Raw genomic sequence first — 25,009 nt, 5'->3', positions numbered from 1 at the left:
AAGCTGCTCCGCCATGCCTGGACTATTTCTGTATCTCCATTATGATTTTCTCATCTGGGAAGTCCCATTCTGCAGCTTTCTAAACAGACCTGAGTTCCTAACGATGCATGTGTCATGCACCTTTTCTGACCATCCCACATGGATGTTGGTGAAATGACCCTTGTGATCCACCAACACCTATAACACCATGAAGAAGTACCCTTTGCCATCTATGTATTCTGTGACAAGGTGGTCTGGCCCCAGGATAGGGATGTGTGTTTCATCTACCACCCTGCCACATTTAGGGAAACTCATTGTGGTAAAAAGGTCCACTGTGTGCTACACATTTCCCGGAATCACTGTTTTTCACAGCAGAAAGGTATTGATTATCCTGTCTACCTGGATGGCAGCAGCCCCTGCTGTAGATTTCCCCACTCTGAATTGATTGCCTACTGACCGGTAGCTGTCTGGCATAGTAAACTTCCACAGAGCTATTGCTACATGTTTCTGAACTGTCAGAGCAGGCCTCATTTTGCCATTGCAGCACTTCAGGGTGGGTGAAAGCAGTTCACAAAGTTCCATGGGGGTGGCCTTATGCATGTGGAAATTTTGTAACCATTGTGGATCATCCCATACTTGCAGAACAATGAAGTCCCACCAGTCTGAGCTTGTTTTGCAACACCAGAACCGGCACTCCACTGTGTACAAAACTTCAAGTCAAGCCAGCATCTCCCTGTTTCTTCTCTCCATTGTCCCACATTCATGTGTCCGTGTCCCCATCGGAGTCTTCATCACTCTCACCACTGCTTAGGCTCTGCACATGCCACAAAACAATGTGTGAGGTGCTCATAATACTTGCCACAACAGTTGCAAGATGGACGGGTTCCATGCTGGTCTTGCAATGGCAACCGCATGGATATGAAAAAAAAAAAGGGGGGGGCATGAAAAGAATTTTTTCCTGTTGCTTTGCAAAGGGAGTGGGAGGAGACTGTGCACTAAGGGATGCCAATGGCACCCATCCACGACCACCCATGGCATATTTTTGTCCCTTCAGAAGCTAGGACAGAAACTGATACTGCAAAGGACAGCAGGAACTGTGGGATAGGTACCCACAGTGCATTGCTGACAAAGGTGAAGCTGGCAATGCTAATGGGGACACAGTTGGTTGATTTTAGGTACCAGTGTGAACATGCACCCTCAGTTTTGTAAAACTGGATGCTAGAAAATCGACTTGAACAAATTTGACCTAATTTGATAGTATAGACATATCCTGAGAATGATGGAGATTTTCTTGAAAGTGAAGATGCTTCTGTAAGACCCCATTTGTCAAGGTTATTCAAGAAGAATGGGAATCCTATCGCAATAAATACATTTGAATTCTTCAATACATAACTTTCTTACAGGAGTCACAATTCCCTTGCCAGTTTGCTCCTGGAGCAGTGCAGCTGCTCGCTGCCCTTTAATCAGAGCTCAGTGTAACATTACAATATATCCCCAAATTTTCAGAGGTGAGAGGTCTGTTGTATCTTGGCATGAATTCAGTAAGAAATAAAAACAGACGAAGTAGCACTTCAGTCCATAGCAGAAGCATAGTTATTCAGCGGCTTTACAAACCTCATCTTAAATGCTAATGAGATTCTGACATTCTGGCTTCAACTTTCCTGTTACTCAGCGTTCTGACAAGATTTTTCTTTCTGTCAGGCTTGGAGCTTGCCTAAACATTAAGTTACTAATCAAATTTCTTTAGTCATACTGAAATATACTGCAATAATTATTTCTTGACAGCATGTTTATAGTTTCTTGGGCCAATAAGAACTCGTTCAAAACCCCTTTAACATTGAAACTGAGCATTAAGTTACAGAAAATGGCCTAAAATAGCATTTGAAGGCTTTCCCTTGGGAGAAGAGAAAAGCAAATGTCCAAACTTCATACATTAAAGGTGACCTAATGCATCTCTGTCCTGGTCAGTTTTCTGAGCTCCCATTTTAGAGTTTGTTCATGCTTTCACACAGACAGAAAGCAGTCTCTCTATATATAAAACAACAACTTCCTGCAATCATATGCTGTACATAATAATCCACTAGTCTTCTTTCTATAAAGTGGCAATAGATGCCTGGAACAAAAAGGCATTTTAGGTAATATTTTGTATTTCAAACATTCAGGCTACGTCTACAGTAGGGGGCTTTGTCAACAAAACCCATGGAGTGTCCACATTCCCAAGGCATTCTGTTGACAATAAATTGACAGAATGCAGCACATTTGTTTACAGCTTTATCCCACTCCTTATGAGGCAGAACGCCTCTGTTGATAGAGATTTGTCAACAGAAAGCCAGTCTGGACATTCGTGGGGTTGGGGGAACTTCGGTCAACAGAAAAGTCCTCCATGGAACCGTGCAGGTGCCCAAGGAGATGCCCTGTCCACAGCAATCAGAGCTCTATGGTCCCTTCCTCCAGCCATTCTTAAAGCTGCAGGGAGCCCTGGAAACCCCGAAGCAGGAAGCTAAGAGTGTGGAAGCAGCAGAGGCACCACCTGCGCTCTCCCATGCCCTTTCAGCGACTCCTTTTCCCAGAACCTGACCAGATGGCTGAAGGACAGGCACCCTAAGACTGTCTTGGGCCCTTGCAATACCAGCCTGATGGGTCTCAGGACTCACCCCAGGGGTCTAAAAGGCAGGCCCCATCCTGGACTGGGACCGAAGTCAAGGACCTTCTGAACCTGTGGGGTCAGGAAGAGACCCTCCTCAACCATTAGGCAAAGCAGTGAATGCCCTCATGTATGTCCAGCTGGCCACTGCACTTGCTGAATGGGGCTATCCCACCCCACACCTAGGAGCAGGTGCAAGCAAAGGTGAAAGAACTTTGGCAGGGCTATTGCTGGGCCCATGATGCTAGCTGAAGATCTGAGGCAGGACCAACAGCCTGCCCCTACCACAGGGAGCTGCATCAGCTCTGGGTAGGAGAATGACACATCCCTTCTGACTGCCTCTCTCGACACAGCACAGGAGCCCCCTCCATCTGTAGCCCAAGGCCGAAGAGGAGGAAGAGCAGCCATCCTGGGACCTATCCCCTGCCGGAGCTGGAGGCAGACATAGGGTCTGAAACCAGCAGTAGCACACTGGTCATCCAGCCTGGAGTCAGTTCATGCCAGCTGCACTACCTCCAGGGTGTCCTCGGAGCCAGACAAGGGTCCCTCTGGTAAGTACTCCGCATGTCACACACCCCAAGGCAAGTGAGGTGAACACAGATAGGGTGTGCTGTGAGCATTGCCCCACCAGCTTGAGTGGGACCTCATGCTGTGGTCTGTGCACATGTAACCACATTTAAGGTAGCATGTCCCACCTGAATCCAGCAGGCAATCCCCAGGCACAGGTGCCAGCCTGCTGCCAGCCTCTTGGTAGGCCAGCACCTGTCACAGCTTGAAGTGGACTGGCAACAAGGGTGCCGGCCTGACTTCTGACATACTGAGGTGTGTGGGTCCCAACACGAGGGCATTCTCATAGGACTAAGGTAGCACCACCTCCTGCAGACAGTACTGAGAGCTGCACATGTGTGAGGCAGGCCCAGGGAGGATGAGGATGTGTCCGGCTCACCTGTGACCCATTGAGGGACCCCTCTGTGGCTGGACACCCCACCCCCCACCACTTGGCCACTCACCTGTAGAGTTAGCCTTACAGGTCCAGGAGGTCCTGGACCTTGGTCCCAGTCCAGGATGGGGCCTGCCTTTAGACGCCCCCGGTGGGTCCTGGGACCCCTCAGGCTGGTCTCACAAAGGCCCAGGATGGTTTCAGGGTACCTATCTTTCAGTCAGCCCAGTCCCTGAGGTACTGCAGAGTCCACATGTGGCAGGGCCCACTGTGCAGGCCACATATGCCTTTGCTCCTGGGACATCCCCATCCCATGCCCCGCAGGCAGTTGGTTGCTGCTCACAGTGCAGGACAGGGCCGTAGGGGCAGTGTTGTGTGAATGACTCGCCATCTCTACTCCTTGTCTTCCTTACAGCTGGACCTGCACTGAACGAGGGCTGAACCAGCCCCACCTCCCTCCCAGCACCAGAGCACAGCAGCCCTGAATCAGTGCCAGGATGAACCACTACCCCGACCCCTGCCACCAAAAGGGCAGACCTGCCTCCAGAGGTTCCATTGCTGTGGTAATGGGGACCTCAAGAGGGCCTCCACTCCTGCCCTCTGGAGGCTCATGGTTGTCCTGGAGCGGCAGGTGTGGTACAACCATGAGTGGTTATTGCAGGGCTGGGGCTAACTGATGTCGCACTTTATGCTGCCACCAGCATCTAGTAGTACGTTAGTCCAGCTGTTCTTGGCTGCCACCCCCACCACCGATGCCCCCACCCCTACTTCCACTTCCCTGCCCTGCCCCCTCTGGCCATCCTGCAGATCTTCATCAAGTCCTGGCAGTAACTGAGGGTCATGCCCACCCCCCGGCCTCCAGAACTTCCCTGCTTCGCAGGCCTCCCAGACTTTCCTACCAGCTCAGACAACACTGCAGCCCCACAGTCTCTGCACCTCCCCCTTTTCCCAGCCCCAACAGGGATCCTGAACCTGCACTGGGAGGGAATCCCAAGGCTGACACCACTCGGGGTCCCACTCCCCCGTGGGGTCATGACCCCTACCCTCTCCTTGGACAGAGGCTCTGAACCCCCTGTTCAAAGCCCCCGTGTCCAAGTTCTGACGCCACCCACCCTCTGTCCCCAGCCCAACCCTCCATATATAGTTGGTTAGTTTTGCACTTTGTACAGTAGTGCCTGGATTTATGCAAGGGTTCCGTTCCCACGCACTCCACATAACTGGAATTTTCACACGTTCTGCAGCTGAGGAAGCAGCAGGAGCACCTGGAGCTCCTTTTGAAAGGTAAGTCCTGGGCCTGGGGTGCAGCTGGGGAGGGTTAAGGCTGGCAGTGGGCTGGGACCATGGGAAGGGGGGCAGGGGGAGTTAAGCCTGGGCTGGGTTAGGGCTACAGCGGGAGGAGTTGAGCCGGAGCTGTGGGTGTGGGGTTGAGGTAGAGCCACGTGCGGGGGGTGGTGAGCCAGAGCCTTGCTCGCGTGGTGAGTCAGGCTGCAGGGGATTTGAACTGGGGCCACGTGCAGGGGTTTGAACTAGGGTTGGGGGGTTGGACCAGAGCTGTGCGCCAGGGGAGGATGGAGCCATGAGCCGGAGCCATGTGGGGGGGGCAGTTGAACAGGGGGAGGTTGAGCTAGAGTTATGCATGGGGGATGGTGAGCTGGAGCCAGCGGGGGATGGTTGAACTGGAGCTGGGGGGGAGTTGAACTGGAGCCACGCACAGAGGCGGGGGTCGAGCTGGAGCTGTGTGCAGGGGTGGTGAGCCAGAGCCGTGTTCAGGTGGTGAGCTAGGCCACAGGGGGTTTGAAAAGGGTGTTGAACCGGGGTGGGGGAGCTAAGCCGGAGCCAGAGCCAGGTGCGGGGTTAGGAGGTAAGCTGGAGTTGGAGCTGTGCACAGGGGGTGGGCAGAGTGGGGTTGAACCAGGGCTGTGCGGGACTGGGGGGCTTGAGCCAGGGTCGAGGGTAGAGAGATTCTGAGTACCGCTTAACTCATGTTAATGCGAGTTAAGCACAACTCGAACTTGCACATTTTGAGGGTTTACTGTACATAGTTTTTTATTATACCATTTATTTGCCACACGTTTATCTTTGTTTAAGTAAAAAAATTATTTGAGGAGTAATGGGACTTCAAAGGAGTGCAGGCACTTCGAAGTACCCACAGCTCACCCGGGGCTACATGCAAGCCGGCACTTCGAAATTGAACACTTCGAAGTAGCCGCGGGGGAGGTTTAGCCTAATGAAGTGCTGCATATGCACCGCAGCACTTCATTAGTAATCTCCCAACACCCTACTTACCATGCCCCGCCCCTTCGAAATTCAGAGGTAGTCCAGACACAGCCTCTGAGTAGTATTCACAGGTAATAGATGGGACAATACATAATTTAAGATACCAGACACTATGAGTAAGGGTGGCAAAATCTGGACGTTGATTAGGTAAATCAAATTATTAAGTGTAAGAATCTGTATTTTTTCAAAATAAATAGAATAGAAGTATCTTTGTTCTTCTTAAAATTGCCATAAGAATATGTATCTCATTGAACCTGTTGACATATAGAAGGTACAAATTCAGGACCAGATCATTGTTGAAAACTGCAAACTTCTCTTGACTGAGGACCTGGATTGTAAAATTTAGTATCTTGGTCCTTGGTATTGGATGTAAAATCTGAGGCTACGTCTACACGTGCCCCAAACTTCGAAATGGCCATGCAAATGGCCATTTCGAAGTTTACTAATGAAGCGCTGACATGCATATTCAGCGCTTCATTAGCATGCGGGTGGCAGCGGTGCTTCGAAATTGACGAGCCTTGCCGCCGCGCGGCGCGTCCAGACGGGGCTCCTTTTCGAAAGCACGCCACCTACTTCGAAGTCCCCTTATTCCCGTGAGCTCATGGGAATAAGGGGACTTCGAAGAAGGTGGCATCCTTTCGAAAAGGAGCCCCGTCTGGACGCGCCGCGCGGCGGCAAGGCTCGTCAATTTCGAAGCGCCGCTGTCGCCCGCATGCTAATAAAGCGCTGAATATGCATGTCAGCGCTTCATTAGTAAACTTCGAAATGGCCATTTGCATGGCCATTTCGAAGTTTGGGGCACGTGTAGACACAACCTGAGTAAGTCTGGAGTAACTCTTCCAAAATCAGTGGAGATACTTTGAATTTATGCTGGTATAACTATGAGCACAATATGATCTGTTATGAAAGCTGGGGGCAGGGATGTGATTCCCCTGATTCTGCACTTTTATCTTCAGAAGGATGGTACTGGAGGTTGAATACATCCACAATTATGTAAGGGTTGAATTAAACGGCTATCTTTAGACTCAAAGGGGTAGCCATGTTAGGCTGTAGCTTCACAAATAAGAAGCAGTTCTGTAGCACCTTAAAGACTAACAAATTTAATAATAATTAGTCTGTTGTTAGTCTTTACGGTGCTGCAGAACTGTTTATTTGTAGTGCTATCTTTAGTTCATCAGTTTCTATTTCTCACTGAAATGTAAAAAGATACTTTCTTTGCTTCTTTAGGTGAATGGGTAGATGAACATGGATAATGTAAAATACATACACAACTTTTAGACGAGTTGAGTATAGATCTTACCGTCTCAGTCCTTTTGGCTGTCTTGTTCCAGCCGCTTTCGATGAGCTATGAAGGGAACCATTCATGTCTTGTCTGTGAAAATACATGGGCTGTACACATGGCTGGTCTCTGGATAGAATTTTAACCCACTCCAACCTCTGATCCCCAGCTGGCAGATATAAGGAGTCCCATTCATTGGCTTTGATGAAGTTGCACTGTGAATTCTTTGACATTGCATTATTTTAATAAATTAGTCCGTGACGCAATCACAGGAATGGTTTCCCTGGAAACAATGGGTCTTAGTAAGTGCTCACCAGTGTCATTAAAGAGTCCACAGTCTGGCCCTAAATTAGGGTTTGGGGGGTTGCAAGAGAGTAACTAAGAATGGAACATGGTCTTACGTTTTTTTCTGTGTCTACTACGCAGAAGATGGTACAGAAGATGGGGGATAACTTGTCGGGCATGTGAGTCACAGTCATCATTAAAGGGTCACATCCTGCCTTAGGATGGGCAGAGCTTAGAACAATGGCTATGCAGAGGCTTGCGCATGGTCAGTGCTATATAAATGATCGTTCTAATTGGGGTCATAATGGGAGAACAGTAATACCTCTGCAGCACTCAGTGTCCTAATGGAACAGATCAGAGTAGAATGGGATGTATGGCTGTTTCCTGATGCACCTGCTTGTAGCTGTACAACTGCGTATCTTGCATAAATGTAAAGGAGGTTCAGCTCCTTCCAGCACACTTATTAGCATTATGCCTGCTCCTGTCCCTCAGACAGTATGCCTCCTCCTCCACACAGCATGGATTTGGCCCTACAAGACATAATTGAACTCTAACAGGGTTTCTCAAGAGTAGACAATTTTACATAACATATTAATGCAAAGTGAGTTAGTTAAACACAGGCTTTAGTATTGTCTGCATTTTATGGTTTCTATCATAACCTCAGCCTGCTTTCCCAGTGTCAAACATATGATTGTAAAATACGTCAATGAATATACTCTTGATCTGTTGACAGTAAGATTCATTCTTACCCAAAAAAGAACAAAAACATATTTTCAGATTATTTCCATTTTTATAGCATGTTACACAATTAGATTTAAAAAGTCACATCACAGTCTATGTTCTGTTCTGTTAGTATCAAAAAGTAACAGAGAGGCAGCCATGCTAGTCTATACACTATCAAAACAAAAAGCAGTCAAGTAGCACTTTAAAGACTAGCAAAATAGTTTATTAGGTGAGCTTTTGTGGGACGGACACACTTTTGCAGACCATAGCCAGACCTGGTCTGGTCTGGCTATGGTCTGAAGAAGTGGGTCTGTCCCACGGAAGCTCACCTAATAAACAATTTTGCTAGTCTTTAAAGTGCTACTTGACTGCTTTTTGTTTCTATACAGTGCAGGTGTATTACCCAGTTCATCAGTAATTTATAAATGTCATTCTGTCAAAAAATCCTTTTAAAAAGGAATTAAATCACTATTGTTTTCTTTGCAACTACTAAAATTGTTTACATTGGGCTGGATTCACTGGTGGCACTTGTTCAGTTCTCTTCCTGTTTGTTTTTTTTTCTTTAAAATAATGTTGAGGTATACATTTAGTTTGAGCCTGTGTCATGGAGGTTGCAGACATTTCATTCCTATGACTCTTCCTTATAATTTCCATTTAATTAGCCTCCTCAGTTTTGAAATTCAGTGGTACTGTGGTGATTTTTTTGAGTATTTCTTCCCCCTAGACACACACACAAGGATTTGCAGAGTACTACTACAACCAGACTTGCGGGGAGAAATAAAAGGAAATGCTCAACAATGATGGCTGGATGGTGATTGCAACAGTGAATAAAAAATGCCAGGTTTCTTCTTGTATTTTGCAGCAGCTGGATGTAGTGCCCTGCCACTTCTGGGCCTGAGAAACAAGCTCAAATTGGTGGGATTGATTTGGTATGATAAGAAGTGACTGCAGAACTTTCAGGTGCAAAAAACCACATTTTTGGCTCTGTGTCCGAGCTCATCTAAGCCCTCTTGTCCAAGAACACCAAAATGCAGGGTGGGCAATAAAAAAGTGGCAGCCCACCAGGGTGAGTCCCTGGCGGGCCACTGCCACTATGGTTACCTGTGCTTTCCCAGGTATCAGGCAAGCACAGCTCTTGTTGGCCAAAGTTTGTGGCCAAGAGGAGCAGTGAAAAGTGGCACAGACCAAGACATCACTTCCTGCCACTCCCATTAGCTGCAAACAGCAATCTGCAGCCAATGAGAGCTGTGATTGCCTGGTACCAGTGGAGGCGCAGGTAATTGTGGAGGTGGGGTCCCACCAGGGACTAACACTGATGGACCTGATCCAGTCTGCAGGCCAGTATTTGCCCAGCCCTGCCATAATGAGAACTGCATTGAGAGTGTTTTATTCCTTATCAGCATATCTTTTTATCTTTTCTTTGCTCAAAATCTTCTTTCCTCCAACTTCTACCTCACTTAAAAATAGATCCCATTTCATTTATGTGTTTGGAGAACAAAGGCATTGATTCTTAATTGCTCATTTTATTCATGACTTTTTTTACAAAATAAATATAACCCATAAGTATGGCAGTCTGATTTACACAGTCCCCAGAAGATCAGTGTCCTGTACTCAGAGATAGAAGAAAAAGGTAGAGGTGAGATCTGCTCTCCTGTTCTTCAGCTTGTTGGGGGTTTCATTAAGTCTAGCTTACGGGGGTAGCATGATACATTGGAAAACTGAAGGGGACTGTGTGACTACGTAGTCAGAAGGTGCATCTACACTAGCTGGCTACTTCAAAGTAGCCAGCACAACGTTGAAATAGCACCCGTCGCATCTACACGCACCTTGCACTATTTCAACGTTGAAATTGACATTAGGCAGCGAGAAGTCAAAATCGCTATTCCCACCTGAAGATGGGAATAGCGCCCTACTTCGACGTTGAACGTCGAAGTAGGATGTATGTAGACAATCCGCGTCCTGCTACTTCAAAATAGCGGGGTCCTCCATGGCAGCCATCAGCTGAGGGGTTGAGACGCTCTGTCCAGCCCCTGCAGGGCTCTATGGTCTCTGCACGCAGCAGCCTTTAAAGCACCACAGACTGGATTTCCTGTGGCAGAAAGCTGAGAGCATGCAGGCAGCAGCACATGCACGTGCTAGCCCTGCACGCTTTCCAGAGGCTCCGACCCATCTACCCACCACCCATGGCCTCGAGCCAGCCCCCGGAGTGCCCCAAGGGCTCCCCTCCCGAGGGGATCCAGGCACCCCCAGCAGCAAAGCAGGGGGCCAAAAAGAGGCAGGGCCCCTCCTGATTGGAGGCCGAGCTCCAAGACCTGCTGGGGCTCTGGGGTGAAGAAGAGGTGCTCCATGTGATGGGGAGCAAGCGGCAGAACGCAGAAGTGTTCGCCCGACTGGCCGAGGGCCTGGCTGCCCGGAGTCACACTGCCCGAGCTCTGGATCACGTCCAGAGTAAGGTGAAGGAGTTGCGGCAGGGGTACGCCCGGGTCTGGGACTCGGTCAGATGGTCTGGGGCTTACCCCGCCGCTTGTCCCTATTACAGGGAACTCAGGGCCATCCTGGGCCCCCAGGACACCTCCTCCACCCCGGCCACACTTGACACCACAGCCGACGAGCCTCAGCAGGCCTCAGAGCCAGAGTCTGGCCCAGAGGCCAGCCCCGCACCCTGGGGCCCACCCAAGGAGCCCCTCCTCGGGACAGTGGAGGAGGGGTCCAGAAGTGAGGAGGGGGGGCTCCTCCTCGACCTTCTGTCCCGGAGCACCAGGCGGGCATCCACCCACTGGGCTTCCCCCGACCATGGCAATGGATGGTCAGGTACATACCCCACAGAGCACACACCTATGGGCCACGGGGTGGGGGCACCAGACACAACTGGGAGCCTCACACACCCCCCAGCAGACCCCAACCCCCAACCGCCCAGCCACAGCACGGTCCCAGGATGGCAGCACGGCCATCAGCACCCATCAGCATCCACACCCATGGACAGCACTATGCCTTAACCCTGGGGCTGGGGGGAAAATGCTATGGGGACAGCCAACAGGGACATCACACCCACCGACGGGGACAGAGACCCAGCACCCAAGGGGGGGCGGAGGGGACAGGCCACAGGCCAGGGCACTATACTAACAGCCTTCCCCTCCCTCTCTCCCTCTCTGCAGCTGCAGCATCTGACACCCCAGGCAGCCAGGCACCTTCCGTCATCCTCAACAGCCCGCCGGAGGTCAGCCACCGCCAGTTCCCGGAGACACCCCCAAGGGCAGCGGGATGGTTCCGCCACCACCGGACTCTGGGGATGGTCCCTGTGGACCCCCACCTCCTGGCAGCTCTCCAGCGGCAGACAGAGGTGGCGGAGGAGAGACTCTGCTTTGACAGGGAGTCCACCCGGCGCTGGTTGGTGTAGGAGGACTTCATGGGGCTGTTCCGGGACATAGCCAGGTCGATCCAGGAGGATCCCCCAACTGTCCCCCGGGCCACCCTCCCCACCGCTGCACCCAAGCGCCCCCCACTGCACCACCTGCTGCCCCACCCGCCTTGCCACCTGCTGCCCCACCTGCCGCTCCACCTGCCTTGCCGCCTGCTGCCCCGCCTGCCGCCCCCACAGCCTCGCCACCTGAAAGCTCCACAGAGCCCACTGGGGCTGAAGACCAGCTAGTGGAGGCATCCCGGCACTACTTGCTGGTCCTCCCAGCCCCCAGCCAGCCACGGCAGGGACTGCGGACATGGGGGGGTGGAATCGCAAGCCATACCCGCTGGGGGTCGCGCCCCTCTACGCCCACCCCAGACTGATGGGCCAATGGCTGAGCCATCCACGGGGCCCCCATGTATATAGTTGTCCCCCATGTATATAGTTGTCCCCCTTTTTGTATATTGGTTGCAGTTTCTGTTGTGCACACAACAAGATAGAAGTTTTCAGAAAAAAAAGGTTTTATTTTCAAAAAAGCTGGAGGCATGTGCTTGTTGGGGTAGTGGCATGTGGGTGTTGGGGGCGGTGTGCGGGCAGTGTGGGCTGTGTGTGCGGGGGTCTTCCGGGGAAAGCCAGGGAGGTGCTCAGGGGTCTCCCTGATCGAAGTGGGCCCACAGGGCCTCATGGACCCATACCTCCTCGTGGTGAGCCTGGTGGCTGTGTGCAGCGGCCGGCTGGGGGAAGCCCGTGCCGGTGTCGACCTCCCACCCCTGGACAAAAGCCTCCCCCGTGCTCTTGACGATGTTGTGGAGCATGCAGCATGCGCCCACAACCTGGGGGATGTTTTGGAGGTTGACGTCCAGTCGGGCAAGGAGGCACCGCCAGCGGCCCTTCAGATGGCCAAATGTCCTCTCCACCACCCGGCGGGCATGGTCCAGTCGGGCGTTGAACCGCTTCTGGCTGGCATTGAGGTGGCCGGTGTATGGGTGCATGAGCCAGGGCTGGAGGGGGTAGGCCGCGTCTACCACGAGGCAGAGGGGCACAGTGGTGTCCCCCCAGAGGGATCTCCCTCTGGGAGATGTAGGTCCCCGCCTCCAGCCGGCGGCACAGGCCCGAGTTCCTAAAAACACGGGCATCGTGTGTGCAGCCAGGCTAGCCCATGCACAAGTCCTGGAAGCAGCCCCGACTGTCCACCATGGCCTGTAGGACCACGGAATGGTAGCCCCTGCGGTTTGTGTATCTTTCTCTGCTGTGGTCCGGGGAGCGGATGGGGATGTGGGTCCCATCCAGGGCCCCAAAGCAGTTTGGGAACCCCATGGCGGCAAATCCAGCTACGGCTGCGTCCAGGTCCCTGAGTCAGATGACCCTCTGGAGCAACATGGCGTTAAGCGCATGGACCACATGTGGGGAGGAAATACAGGAGCCCATGAGGCTGTGCAGGGTGTCCCAGGGCCCTTCCCCCCGGGCCCCCTCCCAGGCACCTCCCCGGGTACCCCCCCACCGAGCCCCTCCCTCCCTGGTGTCCCTTCCTGCCCAGCCCCACACCTGGCCCCTCTCTCCCCAGCCCCACACCCGGCCCCTCCCTCCCCAGCCCCATACCTGGTCCCCCTGCCCCCAGTGGGTGCGTGCCCAGGCCTCCTTACCTCCATGACAACGGCCCTGACTGTGGCCTTTCCCACTCCAAACTGGTGTCCCACAGAGCGATAGCTGTCTGGAGCAGCCAGCTTCCAGACGGCTATTGCGACCTTCCTCTCAATGGGGAGGGTGCGCTGCATCCGGGTGTCATGGTGCCTCAGTGCAGGTGTGAGCCACTAGCAGAGCTCAAGAAAGGTCTGCCGGTGCATGCGGAAGTTCCGCAGCCACATGTCATTGTCCCACTCCCGCATGACGAGCTGCTCCCACCACTCGGAGCTGGTAGGGTAGCTCCGGTGGGGGGAGCAGCCAGTGGGGGAAGAAGAGGGGAGCCTGGTGGTCAGGGGTGTCCCTGTCTGCCTCCGGGGAGGGCTCCTCTGGCAGGAACCACTGGGCGGCCTCCCGGGCAGCAGCTAGCAGGGCGCTTGCCCCCTGGATGACTACCTGGAGGGCCTCCTCTTCCTGCTGCTGCTGCTGCTACTGCTACTGCTCTGCAGACCTCATGGTGTGCAGGCCGGGTGTGTCTGGGAGGGGCCCTTTCAAGGAGTGGCTTGCTGTTGACCCAGAAGGGCTCGTCCAGCCTGTGACTTGGCCCATGGGTTTTCTGGCCCCTTACTTCGACAGGGAGCGCTTGTGTGTGTGGATGCTCCACATTTCCTTCCCGGGTAGCTCCTTTCAGTGTTCCCCATTACTACTTCGACGTTGAACATTGATGGCACCAGCCCTGGAGGACGTGTAGATGATACGCGTCGAAGTAGCCTATTTTGATGTTCTTACTTCAAAATAGGCTACTTTGACATAGTGTGCTAGTGTAGACGTAGCCAGACTGTTATAGTTCACAGTTGAAGCTGGGTTAGTGAAATCTAGTTAGAGCATACACCCAGTTTGCACTGCTTTTTGATAGTCTGTCCCAAATTAGACCAACTTTGTCACCTGTGCTAGCCTGGTGGGAATGGCTTGACTCTGGTGGTGTTGCAGACAGCTGTTGGCTCACTGAGGCTATGTCTACACTAGCCCCAAACTTCAAAATGGCCATGCAAATGGCCATTTCTAAGTTCACTAATGAAGCGCTGAAATACATATTCAGCGCCTCATTAGCATGCGGGCGGCTGCGGCACTTTGAAATTGATGCAGCTCGCCGCTGCACGGCTCATCCAGATGGGGCTCCTTTTTGAAAGGACCCCACCTACTTCGAAGTCCCCTTATTCCCATCTGCTTATAGGAATAAGGGGACTTCGAAGTAGGTGGGGTCCTTTCGAAAAGGAGCCCCGTCTGGACGAGCCGCGCGGTGGCGAGCTGCATCAATTTCGAAGTGCCGCAGCCGCCCGCATGCTAATGAGGTGCTGAATATGTATTTCAGTACTTCATTAGTGAACTTCAAAATGGTCATTTGCATGGCCATTTCAAAGTTTGGGGCTAGTGTAGACAAGGCCTAAATGTTTTGCATTTCTTTCCATTTCATTCTTTCCTCTTCTTTCACACTTCAGGGGCCTCTATCAGGCTCCCATGAAGTGTCCATACATAGGCAGGGTGCCCATAGCACCTGTGGCAAATATGGCATGTAGTTCATTGTAGAAGCAGCAGGCCTCCCACTCCCTCTCATACACCTGCTGAAATCCTTTCCCTTTCATTTTACTGCTGCTCATTTCTGTTGTGCCCCAGCTTCAGTGTCCCCTGTGCAAGCTACACAGAGACATCTGTGCAAGCAAAGCTAAGAATCAGGCAAAACAACAACAAACCAATCTCTCAGTCTCCCCTCCCCATAAGCTGAGGAGATCCATGACTTCTTTGCTCCTCCAGATGGGAGTGTGTCTAGTAGCTCTCTGCATGTGTGAAGTTGGCATGGTTGGAGGCTTACAAAGGTGAGCCAACAGATGTGGTCCCCCAGGTAAGAAAGCAGGAAATGGTATATTTGAAATACCAAAGCTAGGAGTATTAAGTGTGTGTGTGGGTGGGGAGCTTCCTTAGTCTATGACTGCTGAGTTCTGGAGTTCAAAATCGTGATTGGAGCAGTCACTGTTGCGGGGACAGGGCACAATGGGACAGCTGCTGGAAGACTTGTGAGGGTCCCCACAGGTAATGCAGTATCTACACTTGCACTGCATCAACGGGAGTAGGTTGACTGTGCCTTTGTGTCATTCAGAAAATGGTGTCAGTGTAACAGGATGTTTACTTCGCAAGTGTCTACGCCTAAGTAGGTTTCCTGCCAAAGTTAAGTCAAAACTGGTTGACTTAGGTTGTCCTATAGAACTGGCCTGAGAGAGCAGATTTGACAGAAGTGAAAACAGGATAAAAATACTGAGTTATTGCTCATAATTTTAACCGTAGCTTTTCAAGTTTCACAGGATTCCCTGCACTTTGCAAACTCGTGGGATTTATTTTTAAGAATCTGAGGTGCTATCTAGTCTGATTCTTGTTGGTATACTCAGAACTCAACAGCAGCAAAAATACATTTCTAGCAATATAAACATACACCATTCACCTTTTTCTACTGGAAATCAATAGCAAAATGCTCCATTAGTACCCCTGAGCACCAGATTAGGCCCACTGCTTTAAATTCAAGAACATGTTAAAAATATTACTGCATTTCTGTTTGATAAACTCTAGCGTACTGGAACTTCAGGGCTGCCAGGACTTTTCTTACAATGGAAAGCAAGCAGGATCACAAAGATTTTTCACAGTGTTTTAATATTTGAAACTCACTTATGTTTTGTGGGCATAATATAGCTGCTTTATGGTATTAGGTTAAGTAAGGTCAAATACCTAAAAGGTTGTTACAAGGAAGAGGGAGAAAAAATTATTCTCTTGAATCTCTGAGGATAGGACAAAAAACAATGGTCTTAAACTGCAGTAAGGGAGGTTTAGGTTGAACATTAGGAAAAGCTTCCTATTAGTGTAGTAAACTACTGCAATAAATTGCCTAGGGATATTGTGGAATCTCCATTTTTGGAGATTTTAAGAGCAGGTTAGACAAACATCTCTCAGGGATGATCTAGCTGGTGTCATGAGTGCAGGGGACTGGACCTGATGACTTCTTGAGGTTCCTTCCAGGTCCATGATTTACTTTTTTATTTCAAGAACAAAAGACTGATTCTTGTGTTTTTAAAGCTAAGAAGACATTAAAGATCTCATTACCAATCTGTTGTTCATATTAATTTGAGGAATTGTGTTTAATTAAGTAATTCAGTGGTCACCCTTCATCCTCCTATGTTTTTGGGGTTTGAAAACAACTTTCTACTAAACCAAATGCTTTTAGCTCTGACAAAGAGAGCTTTTGTCAACCATGATTACTGTTTTTGGTTCTCTGTGCCTTAAATATTGAGTCTGTTCTGGTCTGGCTATGGTCTGAAGAAGTGGGTCTGTCCCACGAAAGCTCACCTAATCGATTATTTTGCTAGTCTTTAAAGTGCTACTTGACTGCTTTTTTGTTTTGATAGTATATAGATGAGCATGGCTTTCTCTCTGTTACTTTAAATAGATTCTTCTGGTTTAGTACAGAAAGAACTGGCAGCAAAAGTATGTGTTAAAAGCTACAGTGAAAGACGAATTTAAAAGGATGATTTAAAGTGGTTACTAATAAAAACAATTAAAAACCATATGAACTAAAATTAACAAGTCCCTTTGCGTGTGTCTGTACTGCAGCCGGGAGTGTGCTTTCCAAAAACATAGACAGCCCTGGGTTAGCTCTAGTTAAGCTAAACTGCTAAAAATAGCAGCGTGGATGCTGCAGCACAGGTGGTGACTGGGACTAGTAGCAAGCTCAGATACAGGGTGGGCTTGGGCAGCTAGCCCAAGCTGCCACCCATATTACAATATTTAGCTGGCTATTTTTAGTGTCGTAGCTTGAGCAGAGAAAACAAATGTCTGTTTACATGGCCTGGGAGGAATGGTCCCAGCTGCAGCACAAGCACACCCTTATATTCCTAGGGAAAGGCCCAGAAAATTCAGGTTGCAAAGTATATTAAATTTGTTGTACTCACTTAGGCTATGTCTAGACTGCAGGGTTTGGTTGACAAAACCATTGGAGTGTCCAGATTGTGAAGTGTTTTCTGTTGACAGTAAGTTGACAGAACGCAGTGCTTTTGTTAACAGCCATAATCCACTCACTGTGAGGAAGAATGCCACTGTTGACAAAACCCCAGTCTGGATGTTCCAGGGGTCTTTCTGTTGATAGAAAAGGCCTCTGGGACGCCAGGCAGGTGCCCCAGTGGACACCCTGTTCACAGCAGCCAGTGCTCTATGGTTCCTGCCTCTTGCCTTTCTTAAAGCCACAGGGAGCCTGGGGACCCCTGGGGCAGGAATCTAAGAGCCTGTGAACAGCAGAGCTACAAGCTGCTGTGAAAATGCCCTCTCAGCCACACCTTTGTAGCCAGCGTTGCCATCATGGCAGAGCAGGAGGCAAGATGAGATGCCTCCTGACCCCTACAGGAGCAGCCTCAGGGGTCCCAGGAGCTCCTCCCTGGGGTTCCAAGAGGCACACAACATTCTGGTCTGGCCCAGAGGTCGAGGCCCTCCTAAATCTCTGGACCAAGGAGGAAACTCTGCAAGACCCCTGGGCCAGGTGCTGAAATGTATACATCTATGGTCACGTGGCTACCACTCTGGCTGAACAGGTCCACCCCTGCGCACCCTGGAGCAGGTCAGGGTGAAAGTAAAAGAGTTCCACCAGGGGTATGTTTGGGCCTGGGAAACTGCCCGATGTTCAGGGGCAGGACCACCAACATGCCCCTACTACAGGGAGCTGCACAACATTCTGGTGCGGGGCATTTCACCCCTTGGACTGAGCCTCAAAACCAGGCTCAAGCCCTGACCCACCACAGCAGGAACCCCTGGAGAAACACAAGGATAGGCAGTGAGTCATTCATGCAATATGGCCCCTAAGCTCCCTGACCTAACCTGCTCCTTTACCCTGACCTGTTCCAGAGTGCGGTGGGGGTGGCTCCATTCAGCCAAGGCGGTTCAGTAGGTTGTGTCAGTAATCTGGGGAAATTTTTGTCATAGGAGTGGCATGACATGACTTTACAGGTCTAATGAGGAGTAAATGAAGGAAATGGCTGAGAAAGAATCCTCAGGACAGGGGATGGTCACAGTTTGTGTTCCAGAATGGTTTGTGTGGGACAGCCTCAGTGTAGGCAACTGCTGTGCAATCCCAAATATTGTTTTCCATTCACAAATAGAAGGTGTTGGGTGTTGTTGAGCCCCACCAGACATCACAACCTACCAAGGGTTCTGTCACCCCTTGCACGGCAAACTCTACTGCCTTTGTTCTGTGTAGCTTTGGTTCGGAGCCATGATACCAGTAACCTCTCCACAAGCACAGGGTCTCACCTAGGCTTTCACCTGCTCCACCCCTTTCCCCCAGTAACTGCTGAAGTCAAGAGAACTCCTCTGGATTTATGCGGGGGGAATTAACCACAGCTCCTGCCCCATATTTTAAATAAACTAGATTTCTAAGATCTATGCACCATATAGTTCACAACAAAAATGAAATGCAAGTCACATAATAACGTACACCTATAGCTCTTCCTGCAGAAGCTTGTTATATATGCAACAAAATGTACTCTTTAGGTTTTGCCATCCCTGCTCTCTATGTTGTAGGCCAACCCAGAGCAAGATCTGTACCACAGTTACTCATCAGTATGATTTGTTTAGAAAAGTGGCTTTTAAATATTTAAATGTACCAGATCCTGTATGTTTAATTTCATTGTTTAACCATCACATAGTTTCCCAACTATGTAGGCGCTGGCAGAAAGTGGTGGGCTGCACAGTATTTATGTGCTGCTGTTTTCCAGAGCATTTCAGCACTCAGCAGGCACTTCAGTTATGTGTTATTCTTTTGTTGCTGTTGAAGACGGATGTCAAAATACATAGGATACCAGCAAACCCTCCTTTTATGGAACATAGTAACAAAGAAGAACCACCTCTCCAAAATACATGCGCTGCTTGGTTGCTAGAACTCACAGCCCTTCCAGGCAGCAGCTAGGAATAGGGTTTTAGGGCTCTGTGTAGAGAATCAAGGATAAGTATATGCATCCTATGGATACTCAGAGTTGCATACATGCAGTTTCTCTGCATGTTGCTTCAAAGGTACTCTGAAGAATCTAAGGAATGTCCATCAGTTCACAGCTACTGTATAAGATACAGGGTAGGCTACAGCAAAAAATTCAAAGAATATGTCCCAGCTGTCTCTCTCTTATACTCACTAAAGCGAATTTATAGCAGTGGCTCCCAAGCTTCACTGGGTCATATATTGCCCTCTGAAAAAATTGCCATGAGGTGAATGGATGAAATGTCAAGCCCATGTACCCCACTTTGGGGACCCCAATGTGACAGCATTATAGTCCTTTTATAAAAAGGGAAGACTCAGAGAAGGAATGTCACTGTCTGACAAAGTTTCTGAACCTGCTGAAGTCCAGTATAAAGGCACACACTATAAACCACCTGTTTAAAAATAGAAGAAAATGCATCTGTCTTCTTACTGCTAAGCGCTGAGATCCTAAAGCCATGTCACACATGTGCAAACAATTATGCTTATGATATTTAGAGAATGGAAATAACTCTTTATAAAGAAATCATTTAGTTGGACAGCATGTATGGGAGTTGAGGAGCACATATATGGGAGTTGAGGAGAAAAACTGATTGAGAGATACAGGGATGGGAAGAAGGACAAAAATCATAGGGAGAACTTGTAAAAACACAGAGGATAGGCATCCTACTGAAAACTCACACCCAGCGGTAAGGGTTTGGAATGGTTTACCCAATTTGGGCTGTTCCTTAAGCCCAGTGACAGACTGGGCTGCAGGCTTTTTCCCACAGGAGCTGTAGAAGAGGGGTGTACAGTAAGGATGAGGCATCAGCCAATGTGATGTGCATATTTCTATCACACCAAGTCGTGGCCTTTAGGGACAGCTCGCTTTCCTTCTGTGCAGATGGCTTTTGCCCCTCAGAAAAATAAATGCATACACTGGGAGGCCAAAAGGGACCACTGCGATCATCTACCCAGAGAACCTGCACATTGTAGGCCAAGAAACTTCACTCCAATTATCCGTGATAGACCCACAATCCCTGTCTCAGTTAATGAAGTCAGAGGGAGTGTACATTGGAAGCTACAGGTCAGAGTACAGGTGCACACTGACACTGCTTTTGCAGTGTTAGGGTGTGCTCATTTTGCAGGTCATTGCCTGTATTTTTAGACTTTGGCTAATAAAGAGGGAAGATATTTTGGAAACCACTCAGTTAAATGTGTTCTTAAAAGGTACCTACATTGACGCTACATTCCATCTCTGAGGTTCTCATGGTTTATGTCAGTGCCAGAGCCCATAGATGGAATTGAAACCTTATGTACAGTTCACATAAGGACAAATTCTGCAAGCACTGATCGCAGTAGAACTGATGCAGTTTGCCACATTGTTTAGCAAAAACTCCCTGGACATGAGCACAGAGTTGGGTAGGGTCAGCACTTGCCTACAACTTGTGGTTTAGCTAAGCCAGATTTCAACTGCTTCAATAGTGCCTATGGAAGAGTCAATATAGATTTAACTAGATTGATTTAAAAACCCTTTATAATGAAACTGATGCAAAACTGTGTGTCGACAGGCCCTCTCACTCTCAAAACCCAACACTGCGTCGGTGCAGGGAGAATTTTAGCAAAGCTGTGCAGATAGACATCTTCCACTCATCTTCAACAGTGTGGACACTCTTATACTAATAGCAACAGGGCTTATAGTTATTATATTGGTTACTATTTGGTGTCACATGGATGCAGTGATGCAATCATGACACAATGGCCGTGTCTACACGTGCACGCTACTTTGAAGTAGCAGCGCCAACTTCAAAATAGCACCCGTCACGTCTACACGTGTTGGGCGCTATTTCGAAGTTAACTTCGACATTAGGCGGCGACACGTCAAAGTCGCTAACCCCATGAGGGGATGAGAATAGCGCCCTACTTCAACGTTCAACGTCGAAGTAGGGAACGTGTAGACAATCTGCGTCCCGCAACATCGAAATAGTGGGGTCCTCCATGGCGGCCATCAGCTGAGGGGTTGAGAGACGCTCTCTCTCCAGCCCCTGTGGGGCTCTATGGTCACCGTGTGCAGCAGCCCGTAGCTCAGGGCTTCTGGCTGCTGCTGCTGCAGCTGGGGATCCATGCTGCATGCACAGGGTCTGCAACTAGTTATCGGCTCTGTGTATCTTGTGCTGTTTAGTGCAAGTGTGTCTGGAAGGGGCCCTTTAAGGGAGTGGCTTGCTGTTGAGTCTGCCCTGTGACCCTGTCTGCAGCTGTTCCTGGCACCCTTATTTCGATGTGTGCTACTTTGGCGTGTAGACGTTCCCTCGCAGCGTCTATTTTGATGTGGTGCTGCCCAACGTTGACGTTGCCAGCCCTGGAGGACGTGTAGACGCTATTCATCAAAATAGACTATTTCGATGTCACTACATCAAAATAAGCTATTTCGATGTAGCGTGCATGTGTAGACGTAGCCAATAGGTCATTGAGCTTCTTCTCTGTTAAAGGGGAAAATCAGAGGCAAAATGAAATTTAAAAGACAACAGAAGCATGAGACCAGAAAAAATGCACTCCCATTCCTGATGTCAGTAATAAGTGTTGTATTGATATTTGTATTTTCTAGAAAAATTAATAAATAAATCTTTTTATAAAAAGCAACTTGTGCAAATCAGCTCCTGGGATCTTTTAAAAAATTATCCCTTGAAACATTTTTATTTCAAATGCTGGCAAGTCTGGTTTAGGTTATATTGCGCAGAACTGAAGTCAATGCAATACAAGTTGTATTGACAACAATTAATAAAAAAATATGCTTTTAAGTAACTGTAACTTTATTTCGACAATTGACCATCAAATATGTTTATATTCACTTGAAAGGGGTGAATATTTTTTGCTTTCCTTAACATTATGTAGTATACTAGCCCTTTAAAAATTATGGAAAATGAATCAAAACTAGTATGTTGTCTAGCAACAAAGAAACAAACATTTCACTGTGTTTCTTCTGTTGCAAATTTCTACCTTCAGGTGAACAAAGCAAGACTGAAAGAACAAACAAGATATAACCAGTTAGCTGATCAACACCATCACCTCTATCTGCCAAGCACCTACTTTATAGTTGGGGTCTGAGACAGAGCCATATTTTTTTTTTTTCAAAAGTATCTGAGACTCATTATATTAGGTTTATCAGAATATATTTGATTCAGTAATTCCATCTCATTCATTAAATTATTAACTTATAACTCTTGGCCCCTTGTCCTGCTACATTCTTGTCCCCTTTGATTAGTTTTTGCTGCTGAACAAAGATAACCTTAACTTTTCAATTTCGTGTAAACTGCAGAAGGTGAAAATGCAGATCTCATCAGCAGAGGCATCTGAGCAACTAGCTTTGTTTTATCCAACACATAATATTCTTAGTGGGTTTTATATAATATATTTTAGGCTATGACTACACTAGCCCCCACCTTTTGAAAGGAGGATGCTAATGAGACAATTGGGCAGATGCTAATGAGGCGCTGCTATGAATATGCAGCACCTCATTAGCATAATACCAGCTGCAGCAATTCAAAATTGATGCTTTTGAATTGTGCGCCTCCCGTGTAGACAGGGGGCCTTTCAAAAGGACCCCCCGGTCTTTGAAAGCCCCTTATTCCTAAAACGAAATAGGAATTCAATCTTAAGCAATCTTAAGCAAAGATAAAAATATAAAATTATACAAGACCCTAATATGGTAGTCAGTCATCACAGATTCTTCCCATTACTAAACCTCAGGAAGAAACTCCCACCACTGTATCAGTTAACATCACATGTAACTATCCTGCTAAGGACCTCCTGAGACAGCTAGCATAGTAACAGTATACTGGCTCTGTCTTCCAACCTGAAAATAAACAGCAGCAGCAACAACACAGGGATTCTATTGAACACAAATGGTCTGCTCTCTCTCTTACTCCCTTACTAAATAATTTGGGAAGAACCCCAAGTCTTTCTATAGAGATAAGAAAAATCAAGGAAGTCACAAATTTTATACACAGAGAAATTTACCACAACAGGAAGACTTTTCTTTGTAATCTTTGCCAAAAAGAAATTCTCTCATCCACTTTTAGAGACTCCATAAGGGCAGATAGTGGCTTAATGTAGGAGCTGGAAAATTAGATCAAGAGCATGATTACTGAACCTGGCAAACCTTCTTGAAGTCAGACCCAAAAAGAACTCTGTGGATGTTCCATGTTAATTAATTTTCAGGGCTTGAAGGGCAGAAGGACTCACAGATGTTTTGACTGCATCTGGCCCATGGAGTCTAGAAAAAGAGGAGGAACTAGTGATGGAAACGCAACAATTCAGAACCTATGTCTGAGGAGTCTGTGGCTTGCAAGACTCAATGCATACCAAGAAGCAAGTGTGAAAACACACACACATGCAGAAAGGAAAGTAAATTCATAGAAGGTGTAGCTGTGGAGAAGGGATCAGTTACATCATGAAGGCGCCAGCCTGCACTGAGGAGTGGACTAGAGGTCTCAGAGGAGGGGCACTGTGCAGCTGTCTCATTGACTACGATTACACTAGAGAGTTTTGTCGACAAAACTCGTGAAGCGTTTATACACAAAATGCATTTTGTTGACAAAACCCAGCACTTTCCCCGGCAGTGTTCTGCCTCAAAACTTTGAGGCATATTAATGCTGTCGACAGAAATCTTTTGACAAAGCAGCTGTGAAAACACCCCCAGGGGCCTCTCTCAACAGACAGGGCATCCGCTACAATAGGCAGGCCTGTCTGCTGTGCTTCCGGCTATCTGTTTTGTTGAGAAAGCAGCTAGGCAGTCCCGCTGCTCTGTCAACAGAGCAGAGCACTCTCCTGATTTGCTTTTGTGTGTACACGCAATCTGGTAACAGCGGTTTTCTTAGGAAAACTCTCCTGACAGCTGTAGTGTAACTGTAGCCACAGTGTACAATGCGAGATAGGGTGAGCAAATTCGCAAATCTGTTGCTACTCAACAAAGTGCCAAAAGTTCCCTCCTAAGTGACCAGTATCAGAGAGGTAGCCGTGTTAGTCTGTATCTTCGAGAACAAAAAGTCCTGTGGCACCTTATAGACTAACAGATATTTTGGAGCATAAGCTTTCATGGGAAAAGACCCACTTTATCAGATGCATGTTGTTCTCCTAAGTGACTGACCATTTTCAGCGGTTCCACCTCTTCCTTAACACTTTTTGAGTAGCTAGAATGGAAAAGAAAGATCAGGTACACCCCCTATTTCTGAGACAGAGCATGTCTAATTGAAACAGCATTGAATTGAATGGTTTTCGAGACTAAATTCAAGTAGCTTACTTTGGATTTGGACAGGGTACAAGGGCCAACCCTTTGTCTTTTACAAAAAAGTGTCATGACATGGGATCTTTAATGATTTATTAATTTGTATTGCACTCGCTCTCAGGAGCCCAGTGTCATAAGCCAGCACATCATTGTGTTGGGGGGCAGGGAGACATTCACAGAACAAAAAGATGGTCCCTGCACCAGAAAGTTTGCACTGAAAAAAACCATTTGGTTTCTGGGAGATCGTCTTCAGCAGCACAGTGCCCAATAAGAAGCTTACTTTGGTGTTGGATCACTTTTTATTCTGATTGCTGAGTATCAGTTATACCTCTCCTTGCAGGGTCCTCAGAGTACCCTGGAAATCTTTCACCCATGTGCTAACCTAGTGCAAACCTGCATTAGTTATGAACTTTCACATTACCACGGGCCATGAGGGCATTGCTGTTGACAAAAACTTTGGAATATTCAATCTACAGATAGAGCTTTCTTGCTTTTCTAAGGCTGTGTCTACACGTGCACGCTACTTCGAAGTAGTGGCGCC

The 25,009-nt window shown here is 48.4% G+C and overlaps 1 long non-coding RNA gene across 1 annotated transcript; it reads left to right on the top strand.

The window, feature by feature from the left end:
- The first annotated feature begins 3,014 nt into the window (after positions 1–3,014).
- On the top strand, positions 3,015–4,844 carry LOC142007390 (uncharacterized). The gene is made up of 3 exons (XR_012643925.1): positions 3,015–3,174; positions 3,979–4,273; positions 4,805–4,844. It is a non-coding gene; the product is annotated as an uncharacterized LOC142007390 (long non-coding RNA).
- Positions 4,845–25,009: the final 20,165 nt, after the last annotated feature.

The sequence above is a fragment of the Carettochelys insculpta genome, chromosome 1, assembly GCF_033958435.1.
Source record: "Carettochelys insculpta isolate YL-2023 chromosome 1, ASM3395843v1, whole genome shotgun sequence".
NCBI classification, from domain to species: domain Eukaryota; kingdom Metazoa; phylum Chordata; order Testudines; family Carettochelyidae; genus Carettochelys; species Carettochelys insculpta.
Note: the sequence above shows the minus strand (reverse complement) of the source record. Positions and strands in the feature narration are given on the sequence as shown.